At 48.9% G+C, this 11910-nt stretch overlaps 1 long non-coding RNA gene across 1 annotated transcript; it reads right to left on the bottom strand.

The window, feature by feature from the left end:
* Positions 1-907: 907 nt before the first annotated feature.
* Positions 908-9445, bottom strand: LOC119865545. The gene is made up of 3 exons (XR_005377373.1): positions 9147-9445; positions 8086-8188; positions 908-1298 (listed from the first exon to the last, which is right to left on the bottom strand). It is a non-coding gene; the product is annotated as an uncharacterized LOC119865545 (long non-coding RNA).
* Between the last annotated feature and the right edge of the window lie 2465 nt (positions 9446-11910).

Here is an 11910-nt window from a genome sequence, read left to right as displayed (position 1 = left end):
TGGGAACTAGATGTGGGTGAATGGGGGTTAGCCAACTCTAGTGTTAGTGTGAGTATATGAGTTAGGGCAAGTATGTGAAGTGAGCATAAAGGTTTCCATGGAGGCCAAAAAATTCAATAATGATAATAACAGCTACTACCAGGGTGACATAATGAGTACTTAATATGAACCCTGCCCTGTGCTAAGGAGCCCTTTTGGTGCATTATCTTATTTTATCATCAGAGCCATATGATAGGAGTATTATTCTCATCCCCAGGAATTGAATCCCACGGACATTAAGTGACTTGCCTAAGGTCACACAACTAGGAAGTGGCCAAGCTGGAACTTGAAGCCAGCTCTGTCTAACTGCAAAGCCTATACCTTTAGCCCTCATCTCTACCTCTTCTCCAAGCCTGAGCTGTGGAAACAACTATGTGCTTGGTATCCTCTTCAGCTCTTGAACCAGTCAGAATGCTTTAGGCTATGAAATTGAAACCACCAATTAGCTGAAAACCACCAATTTAGCTGATTAACAGTGAGAAACATGTATCAACTCAAAGATTAAGTTCTAAGGTTTGGTGGCTGCAAGAGCCATTGACTCAGCAGCTCAGTGATGCCACTCCCATCTTCCCACTGAGCCATCATCAGTGTGTTATTTTCTCCTCCTGGTCACAAGATGGATGCCACACCTCCAGGCATCAAGTACAGATGTGACCATATCCTGCAAAAGAAGAGATTCTTTCTCTGAGAACAAGAAAACCCTTCTCAGACTTCTCAGAAGTCCTTGGGAAAACATTTCTTATATCTCATCAGCCAGATTTGTTCTCATTCCTCTTTCCAAACGAATCACTCACAAGGCAAATGTAAATTTAACAAATGGTTTAATAATGTCTATGGCCATTGTAACAGGATGGAGTATCCCCCCAAATTAAGGTTCCGTTAGAAGGTAGAAAGAGGTCAGTGACTGACTGCTTTGGGGCAAGCAAATAAAAGCATATGTTACTTCTCTCTTTTCCCTCCTCAATTCCAATATCCTCTTTTTCTACCAGTTGATATTTTATTCACCCTTCAAGAGTCAATTCAAATATCTTCTCTTCCAGGCACTCTTCCCTGATTTTTCCCCCATCTGATTAATAACTCTCTGCACTGTGCTTCCAAAGAACTTAGCACATGCTACATACATGGTCTTTATTACATCATGTTGCAGAGAGGTCAGGGTTTGGAGTAACTGGATCCAGGTTTAAATCCCAGGTCCACTGCTTTCTTTCCAGGCAACTTAGGGTAGTATCCTTCCACTTTTCAAGCCTCAGCTTCCTCATCTGTAAAAGCACACATTCCGTTTTAGACAGTTTTGAAGATTAAGGCAGGTAATGTGTCTGGGATCAATAATCTCAATAAACTCCTTGGAAGAAGGGAGGGAGAAAGGAAAAGACACCATCAGGCTGGACCAGGCGAAACTCAGCTCTCAGGGAAGAAAGTAAAAGTCGTTCCAAGGTGCCGACCACACAGTCCCCTTCCCCTGAAGTCCCTCCTCCCTGATTCTCCCAAGAAAGTCATTTTTCATCCCCAAAGTCATTTGGCTTAGAGAGAAAGGGGAGATGCAGTGGCAGGGTCTGCATTGTGCCTGCCCTGGCTCCATCCATCACCCGGCCGACAGGAACTCACCTCCCACAAATAAAGTTATGACAAGCGTCCCCAACCCATTCTTTCAGCCATTGCCTCCCTGTTTCCATCATCTCTGACATTATAAGCCATCAGCCAAGCTGTTTGTCACGCCTCTGACGGGGCGTTGGCATCACGGGCAGGAGGGCTGTGCTAAGGTGCTGCTGAACTCAAGGATGGGTGTCCTGCCGCCCTCCACCACTGGTGATCTCAAACTATTTCACACATGCTCCCAGAAAGGGTTATTCCCCTGAGGGGCAGGAGTCCATAATTGGGGCAGAACTGGAGGCGAACTGAACATGTGTCCATTTATCCATGCAGCAAGCATTCGTGAATATCCCTGCTGTGCCTGAACCTTTGTTAGGCACAGCTGCAGCCACAAAGAGGAATCCTGCACAGTTCCTGCCTCTGAGCAGTGCCCAGTCCAACAGGGCAGTGAAAAACAGTCCACGTCAACAGATACTGCCAGCACAGCTGTGGCAGAGGCAGTGTAGGGGACTGTGGAATCACAGAGAAGAGTAGGAACGGAGGGAAGTCTTCCTGGAGGAGGTGGCATTTGGGCTGAGATCTCTAAGGCAAGGAGGAAAGACATGCGAGGGGGCAGAGTGAGTGATTCCTTGGAAGGACTCCTTTCTTCTGTGTAGGTTTGTTTACTTATAAACCCCAAAGGGCAGGAGTGCAGATTTGGGGAAGGGAAGAGGATTATATTATAGGCCAATGGAATGGCATGTGCAAAGGTCCTGTATTAGCTTCCTAGGGCTGTCATTACAAATTACTATAAACTCAGTAATCCAAAACTACAGTAATTTCTTCTCTCACAATTCTGGAGGTCAGAAGTCTAAAACCAAGATATCTGCAGGGGTGGTAGTTTCTGGAGCTCTGAGAAAGAATCTGTTTTATGTGTCTTTCCTCGCTTCTGGTGGTGTAGGCAAACCTTGGACTTCCTTGGCTTATAGATACATGGCTCCAGTCTCTACCGTTGCTGTCTGTCTTCATATGCTCTGCTCTCTGTGTCTCTGATGCAAATCTCCTTCTTTCTCTTATAAGGGCGCCTGTCATTTTAATTTAGAGCCTGCCCTAAATCCAGGACAATCTCAAGATTCCAACTTGATTACATTTTCAATAATCCTATTTCCAAATAAGCACAAAATCGAAAGTTCCTGGGGTTAGGACTTGGCTTTTTTAGGGAGGGGGAAACTATTCCACCCAGTAAAAATGAAGAGGCAAGAGAGTATGGCATATTCAGGAGGCAGAGAGTGGCTAAACATGGCTAGAACACTGACACTGGGTGCAGGTCAGATCCCATATCTGCGGCCAGTGAGCCAGATGACCTAGATCACATCCTTCAACCTCTCAGAGCCTCAGTTCGCTCACCTGCAATGTTCATTGCCCTCTTAGGACTCTGGTAAGAGTGAAATGTAATCATATCATTAAAGGACCAGCTCCTCAATGGGAGTGTATCATCAGCCAGGACCTTGAGGTAGCATGAGACGGAAACCAACCTATATTGGCGTATGGAGGAAAAAAGTGTTTATTAGCTTACATAGGTAAAAAGCTCAGGAATAGAGCTGCTTCAGGTTCTGCTGGATTCAGGAGCCCAGATGATGTATTCAGAATCCAGTGTCTTTCCACCTAGCCTCTTGGGCCTGTGCTAGTTCATTTTCTGATTTCCCAAGAGTGGTGCCTAGTGCTGGATATCTTCCTTAGGTCCTGCAGACTGCCCTCTACCCTGGTCCTCTCTGCTCTGACACTTGGAGGCTGACCTGCACGGATGGCATCTGCAGCATGCCCTGCCTCTGGCTTCTAGTAGGGTTTGGCCAATGTGAAGAAATGGCAGGCAATCAGAGAGAAGAAGAAGATGAAAGTAGACTATTTCTCCCTCCCAGGTTCCTCTCTGTCATCTCCCTCTACTGAAAGCCCCAGCTCCTACCAGGTAGTTCCCTCTTAGAGCCACAACCCCTCTCTGGATTCTAGCAACCACATCCTGTTCTTGCCCTTCAGGCCTTGGGGTGTCAAAGGCTCCTTACTACTATTAGCCCAAAGGAACCAACCTTTGGGGAATTCTCTAAACACCATCGACACCTTTGTAAATAGCCTCTTTATTATAGTCTCCTGAAATTACAGTTTGAGTGGCTCTATCTCCTTTAAGGACCCTGCCTGATACACACCACAGCTCATGGCTCTGCTTGACCCTCCTTCCCAGGGGGTAGGGAAGGCCCATGTGGCAGATTGCTGCCTTGGTGGCATGATAAGCCATGCTTCCCAGTATTACGTCCCGGTGGGTCCCCTCCAACATTTATTTATTTTTTTTTTAATTTTTTTTTTTTATTTATTTATGATAGTCACAGAGAGAGAGAGAGAGAGAGAGAGAGAGGCAGAGACACAGACAGAGGGAGAAGCAGGCTCCATGCACTGGGAGCCTGATGTGGGATTCGATCCCGGGTCTCCAGGATCGCGCCCTGGGCCAAAGGCAGGCGCCAAACTGCTGCGCCACCCAGGGATCCCCCCTCCAACATTTAATGCATGACCTGACCACGTGAGTTGCTTTGGCCAATATGAGATTAGCATATGTGATACAAGGGAAGGCTTTATATGCACTTGGACATCTGTGTGCTCCCTCTTGGACTCCTGCTGCCATGCTGTGAGGAAGTCCAGACTATCTTGCTGAAGAGGAAGACTGTGTGAAGAGGTCAAGGAAGATGACATGCCATATGGGAATGGAGGTCACACATAGGAGAACCAAAGTGCCCCGGCTACCAATCATTGAAAACATTCCAGACTCTGAGAGATGCCTTTTTATTAATGGCGGGGGGTGGGGGGGGGGGAGCGGCATGGGTAGGGATGGAGGTGGCCTTAGTGGGAGAGGGTGGGGTATTTAGCACTAGCATTGTTTAAGATCGCCAGCATGCAGTGATGATAAAAAGCGGATTGACTTTCAGTGTTATCATTTTCATGCTCAGCAAAAAAATACTCCTTTTTATTACCTACATTGGGGGCTAACCACTCCTCCCTCCTTCCCCCTCAACACCCCTCCCTCTTCTCCTCTCCCCCTCAGTCTACTGCTTCTTGGACCTTCTGGTCCAGCCACAGCTGTCTGCAGCCTCATGAGTGACCCCAGCCAACACCTATGGAACAAAACACCACTATCAACCGACAGAATCATTAAGAAATAATAGGTCATTGTTGTTTTAAGCCACTAAGTTTTGAGGTGGCCTGTTACCCAGGGATGAATAACTGGGACAGACCAACAGCAACAGTTCTATCCTGTTGCAGGTTCAAAGTGCAGCTAGAAAGGGCAAGATTTTTCTGGCAGTTACTGCAATAGTCCTGGAGTTGACTCTGATGGGGGTGAGGGGCGGGGTGTCCCCTTCAGTCACATGACAGCTATGGACCTACTGCCCAGCTGACGGAATGTGACATACTGATTAGCTAAGCCTGGTCACAGGCTTGGTCCTGGAGCAGGAGGTGGAGACCCACCTGGACCACAGGGGCGGAGAGTAGGGGAGGAGGATGCTAAATAGATGAGGAACAAGGAAAGGCTGAGGGGAAAGGAGGCTGAGGACACTGTGGGGCTGAAGCTCGGGGCAATGATCCTTGGTGCTCCCCATCCAGCTCCCATTTGCACCTACAAAAAACGGGTAAAAATGGGTCCCCCCTGTGCAGAGGACAGCTAACCTACGGTGAGGAGACCCTGAGACTTTGGTCATGGACAGACCTGCCTTCCAACTCTCACTTCTTTTTTTGGAAGCTGCTTTGGGCAAGCTGCTCAAGCTCTGTGAACTCATCTCTAAAGTAAGTTTGTTAATTCCTACACCGATGGGTGGCGGCGAGGGGGCTCCGGGCGGATCTCGGCTGTCGTGGTGGACAAGCAAGGCCCCTCTTGGATGAAGGCCTTGCTGCCTGGTGTGGGCCGCGTTAGACCCCTGGCTCTTTCAGGTCTGCCTCAGCTGCAGAGAGCGTGTGGCCCGAGGTCACACCCTCCCCCGGGCAGTCGGCACGTGGTGACTAAGCAGGGGTCTAACGGCTTGGCCATTTGGCCTGGTGCAGACCAGTCCTGCCAGGCAGTGCTCTCTCCAGAGCTCCCTGCAGGCCTGGAGAGGCTTTGCAGAGCTTGGACCAGTTGCCTTCACTTGTCCCATCCTGCCTCCTCCCTTCCCTTTCCTACCTGTGGATCCCTGATAAATATCTTGCACCCCGTACTCTGTGTGGGGGGGCTCCAATCTGCAATAGATGTTTCAAAGGCTTAACCTAGTGCTTAGCCCTTAGTAGGCAGCTGCTGATTGAGGATTGCCCAGCGAAACTGGCTCCTTGATCTGGAGCATGAGGAAAGGAAACAGGAGGGAAGGGTGAGGGAGGCTGGTTAAGCAGCTGTTGTGATACGGAAGAGGCTGCAGGCTGGCAAAGGTGGCTCCTTCCTCCGAGGGGACAGAAGGGTCTCTCCAGGGCACCCTCTCCGCCCCGGAGCATCTGCAGCCCCCTGCTCGCCAAGCAACTGGATTAATTATGAATGAGGCCTCACATGTCATCACAAGCCTGGAGACAGGGGCACTTCGGGCTTTCCTCCAGGATGGTCCCAGCCCCCCGTGGCCTATTTGGGGTCCCAAAGCCTGGTGGCACTTGGCTAGGTGACAGAAGCCACTCCAGTCCTAAAGCAGAAACCTCCTCCCCATTTTGTGGAATCTTAAAAATTCTAGAATCTTGGAAGAGGAGAATCTGCCTTCTAGGGCCATTGTCACAGAACTGCAAACTCCTAAAATCTTAGAATAAGGGGATCTCTGGCTTTTAGGATGTCAGTAGCTATAGGAAGGGGCCAGGAAGGCTCTTTATTTGAGCTTTTCTCTTTCCAAGGAAGGAAGAAAAAAAGAGGAAGGGCCATGGAGCTTGGGGACCCAGGCTGAAGAACATCTGGGGCAGCCGAGAGTGGGAGATGCTGTGGGTGCCCGGTGCCACACCCCACATCCCACCTTTCAGCCGTAGGCGTGGTTCATGGTGTGCATGCGCACTGGCAGCATCCTGCCTCAAATGCCTGGCAAGTCTCTTAATTTTTCTACCTCAAGGCTTTTTTTGAGGCCCTAGCCTCCTGCTCAGTCCACCCACAGGCACAGTCCACAAGTGTGAGGGAATTAATGCCACCTGGGGCAAAGCTGAAACCTTGAGGGAATGGGGGTTGGTGGGTACATGCCCCAGCCTCCCAACCTTTGGGTGACTGAGTCTACATGGTAAGCAGAGGGTCTGCCAGGATTGAACCTCAGTGGTCCACAGCAGCAACCAGCTACCTCCCTGTCTCCCTCATTCCTGCTTCCTGTGATTACTTCCCATTACTTGTACCCATGTCCTTGCCTCAGCCTCTGCGTTTAAGGGAACCCAATCTAAGACAGGCTGGGTCACTCCCTAAAGTCTCTGAAGTCCCCTTTCACTGATTATCCGATCTGAACCCCAAATTTCACCTGCCCTGCTATTCCCAGGTGACTTCTAGAGAAATGCCCCTCCTGCAGCCTCCTCCCCTTGTTGGGCAGACAAACTAGTAGATCTTGACCATCTCCCAACCTGACCCTAGTTCAGAGGAATTCTAATGAAAAGCTTTGGCTGGGCACCAGGGGTCCAAGTGCTTTGGAGGAAGCAAAGAAGGGAAGAGATTTCCCTTAATGAGTCTATAATAATTAAATCCTCCACTGTCCCCTGCACGCCTCCCCACCTTTTGTTCTTTGGCTGAGGTGTTGCTTCCAATCCTCTATGCTCCCTCCTCTCGCTCTCCTCAGCCCACCTGCCACCTCAGCAGGAATGCAGAGCTGGGCTGAGACAGTAGGAAAGCCCGATGCGGGTACAGAACTTTACAGTTTGCAAAGAAATGTCCTGGCTCAGAAATATTTACAAACCCTTTTCTGTTTACAAAATAATTCATTAGTAGTATTATTGATGTCGTTTTAATTCAAACATTTATTAAGTAATGTTTAGTTTATTCTCTTACTAAATAAGAGGAAAGTCTGGCTAGGAGAAAGTCACATAATCAGAATGTTTTCATTCACTCACTCATTCATTCACCTTTTGGTAGCTTCTCTGTGTCCAGGCCATTGGGGATACGAGATAGAGCCCTTTCCACCAGGAGCTGACAGCTGAATAGGGAAGTGTATTGCTCAGTGTCTAGCCAGGAAATACTTGAATATTTATAAAATAAGAACTTTAAGAAATGGAAAATGGCAGAAGAGCTGAGAAGCCACCTGGGGACAGTGAAGCAGCTCAAAGTCTAGTAATGGCAGGAGGCTGCCACCGCTCTGAGACCTGAGAGACAGAGGCAGAGGTGGTGTTGCCTGCCCAGGAGCAGGGTCACGGTGGAATCTGGAACCACAGCGGAGCTACAGGGGAGCTAGAGATATGGAGGAGAAAAGTCACTGTTGGATTTGCTGGCCAAGGCCTGGAGGGAGAAATGCCCCAGCTTCTCCTTACCTCCCAACCTCCAGTCTCCCAGCAATGCCTCCCATGGGCCAAACCCAGCTGGAAACCAGTCATCCCAGAAGCCTGGAAAACACAGCCTATAGGAATCAGCCCCCTGCAAAACAGAGCAGAGTTAACCCTTCTGTGCTCTACCACAATCAGAAATAACAAAAACATTAATAATAGCATCACATGCTAACTGAGCTTTTATCTGAGCCAGTACTGGGCTCAACACTCTGCACTCATGACACAGAAATCCCCTGAGTCTCTTTATACTGAAGTCACCGAATCCTCACAGCAACTCCACAAGGTGGATATTCTTATCCTCCCTCTGCAAGTAAGGAAATAGAGGCCCAAGAATCAGTCAGTCAACTAGTCAACAAGATGATTTATCAGGGGACACCTGGGTGGCTCAGTGGTTGAGCATCTGCCTTTGGCTCAGGGCATGATCCTGGGTCTGGGGATCGAGTCCCACTTCAGGCTCCCTGAGGGGAGCCTGCTTCTCCCTCTGCCTATGTCTCTGCCTCTCTCTGTGTGTCTCTCAATTAATTAAAAAAAAAAAAAAAGGGCAGCCCAGGTGGCTCAGTGGTTTAGCGCTGCCTTCAGCCCAGGGCGTGATCCTGGAGACCCGGGATCAAGTCCCACGTCAGGCCCCCTGCATTGAGCCTGCTTTTCCTTCTGCCTGTGTCTCTGCCTCTGTGTGTGTGTGTGTGTGTGTGTGTGTGTCGTGCATAAATAATACATAAAATTTTAAAATAAATAAAATAAAATAAAAAATCTAAAAAAAAAAGAAGATTTGTCAGGCATCTTCTCTGTGCTGGCCCTTGCTGGATGCTCACCATACAGGGATGACCAGGAGATCCAGGGGACCTGTGCCCATGCCACTGGAAGTCTACTGGGAGAAAGAAACCCTGAAAAACTAACTAGAAACCATTGTGTGAACACCCACATCCTGGCTGTGATAGGAGGTGACCTAGTCTAGGGAGCAAGGGAAAGCTTCCTAGAGGAGGTAACAGTTAGGCTGAGGATGAATAATGAGCGGGCATTATTTAGATCCCATGTCACACTCTCACCTCTATGGGATCCCGTGATCAAGTCCTTGGCAACGTTGCATGTCCAACCTGCGCCAGCCCCCAGCACTACCCCCAGCCCGGGAAGGAGCCACCTCTGGAGCCACTGCTCATGGGCACACTCTTGGCGAGGGCGGCTTCCTGGCCCACGCTGGGCCTGGCGGTACCTCCTAGGCCACTGCTGATGGCAGATTCCTGCCGAGGCCAGAGCACCTGGCACTGGTTCAAGCCCAGCACAAGCCGACGCCTGTGAGCAACAGCCTGACCCGCTCGGAGGCCTGTCCCCCAAGCCCTGCTGGGCCTGGAGCCTTGGCAGACAGTCAGGAGGAGGCGGCTGCGAGGGAAAGACAAAGAGAATTCGATTTCCATTTTGCTCCTGGTTCCCTGTTTCCAGTCCAGATGCCTCCAGATCTAATTCCGAATAAATAATTGTACTGAGTAACCCGGGTCCCTTGGTGATTAAGTAAACACGCCGAGGCGGTGGAAATTGAATTAGTGCGGTGTGCTCAGCCATTATTACCCGCCCCTTCTCATGAATATTAATGAGGGGTTATTAAGAAATGTAAATGCTGCCTCAGGGGGTGGGGAGATGGGAAGGGGGGTCGGGGTGAGAGGACGCAGTGTTCAGAAGGCAGCGTGATTGAAGGCATTTAAAAAATTATGTCAGATCTTTCTCTTCCGAGCTGTGGCAGTGTTTCTGGATGCTTCATTTTTATGAAAACGAGGGTAAGGGAACAGATTTTAATTCGAGGATAAAATTAGCATTTTCCAAGCAGCCTTGGCGGCAGCAAGGACACATTTTACCAGAAAATGGACATTCGGGGCGGGGCGGTACAGGGTTGGGGGAGCCGTGGCTGATGGACGATTAGTTCTCTCAGTGCGTCTCCAGGCAAGGGAGTAAACAAATTAATCTCTGCACAGGGAGCAGCCTGGAAGATGAGGGAGGCCCGGAGGTGTCATCAAGGCCTAGGATCATCCTTACCGGTGGTTCAGAGAGGTTAGGCACTGTCTGAGGTCACACAGCGGGGTGAGGCGCTCTGCCTGGGTTCTGTGGCCAAGACCAGAGTAGGGAATGGGGCTGTGTCTCCCAGACAGACTTTGGGCAGAGATGCAGCCCCTTCCTTCCCTACCCTCTGGCCAACTCACTTCTGTGGCTCCAGCTTCTTTCCCAATCTGGGCTGCCAGGTTCATCTCCCTCACTTTCACTATATGCTATTTCTGCTCTGCAGCCTTCAATAGCTCACTGTTGCCCTCAGACTGACCATCAAGCTCCTTCTCCTGACATTCACGTCCCTCCAGTATTATTTGACCACAGTCCATTTTTCCAATTTCAGCTCCCTCTGCCCCTTGCAGCTACGGTCAGATGCATCTAGAAAAGTGAGAAGCAGAGAAGAAAGGAAGGCAGGAAGACAAGAAAGAAAAGGAGAGGGAGGAAGGAAGAGGAAACTAGTGTTAAGTATCAGAATATTCCAGATTTGCTAGAAATGTTATACAATAATGATGATGATGACAGTGATTTTAGTAATCGCTGCTGTCTATTGAGTGTGTCACTCTCTGCCAGCCTCTGGCTCAACCCCACTTCATCGTCCTCTTGTCCCTGTGAGGGCGTATTGTTATCGCCGTTTGACAGAGGAGGAAAACAGACATCACACACATCACAAATGAAAACCAGCCCAATGGATATCGAAACCTGGATTTTCAACTACCTCACCGCCCATGTTATGTGGAAGTCATTATCCCCATTCTACAGATGAAGACAAGGAGGCTCAATGAGGCTAAGTGATTTGTGCTACAAATACAGAAAGAAACAAATAAGCAGAAATGAGAGAAATCAAAATTCCCTAAGCCAGCCTTGTTCTCACTTCACCAGTGACGCTCCTGGAGCATACGGTAAATGCCCTGCACAGCCTGGTCCCTACTTCCTGCAGACACCTCAGGGGAAGCTCACAGACTCTCAGAGATCCAACCCAGCCATGCCCCCAACAATGTCCACTAGACGAAGCCTCCAAGTTCGTCTGACCAGTTCCCATAGGCGTCCTTACCCAGGACCATGAACCCCAGGCCTGTGGAGTGCAGCTTGGGTGTGGGGCCGAGGGGGACTCAGCCCCCTACGCTCAGGACAGGAAAGAGTGAATATGATCAAACTCATGCATTTTAACGACATCTTCAGCACGCCTCGCTCCACGCGCTTGCAGGAATAAAGGCTGGCAGGTGCAGCTGAGTTAATCAGAGTGGATAATAGAGGGAAAGACAGGAATCACTGGCCAAATTGCAGCAGAGAAAAATGGGCAAAATCATGAAACGCAAGTCAAAAGTGTCCAATTAAAGTGTGATGATGTTTAAAGGGCAAGAACCACATTCTCAGCCCCGTGGAAGTTCTAATGTGGCACCCCTCGTAAGGGTGCATGGATCAGTGGTATGTAAGATAATTTGTGGATATACACAGATGGACTTCTTTTTATTTGAATAGATATATTTGATGTGTATTAGAAAAAATATAACTAGCCCATAAAACCTGTGATTTGATGTGTATTATTGCCTAAAATGAGTCTAAATTTTGCCCAGAGAAACTATTTAATTGCTAGTCAATTAAAAGGAAAAAAATTTAATAGTATAGATGGAAGAAGAATATGGCAAATAAAATATGAAATTGGTACTTACATGACCGCAGTTTGGGAAACAATATTCTAGTTCCTTATTACTCAAAGTCGAGTCCCTAGATCAGCAACAACAGCATCACCCAAGAGTTTGTAAGAAGACCCTCCTT

The sequence above is a fragment of the Canis lupus genome, chromosome 24, assembly GCF_011100685.1.
Source record: "Canis lupus familiaris isolate Mischka breed German Shepherd chromosome 24, alternate assembly UU_Cfam_GSD_1.0, whole genome shotgun sequence".
NCBI classification, from domain to species: Eukaryota; Metazoa; Chordata; class Mammalia; order Carnivora; family Canidae; genus Canis; species Canis lupus.
Note: the sequence above shows the minus strand (reverse complement) of the source record. Positions and strands in the feature narration are given on the sequence as shown.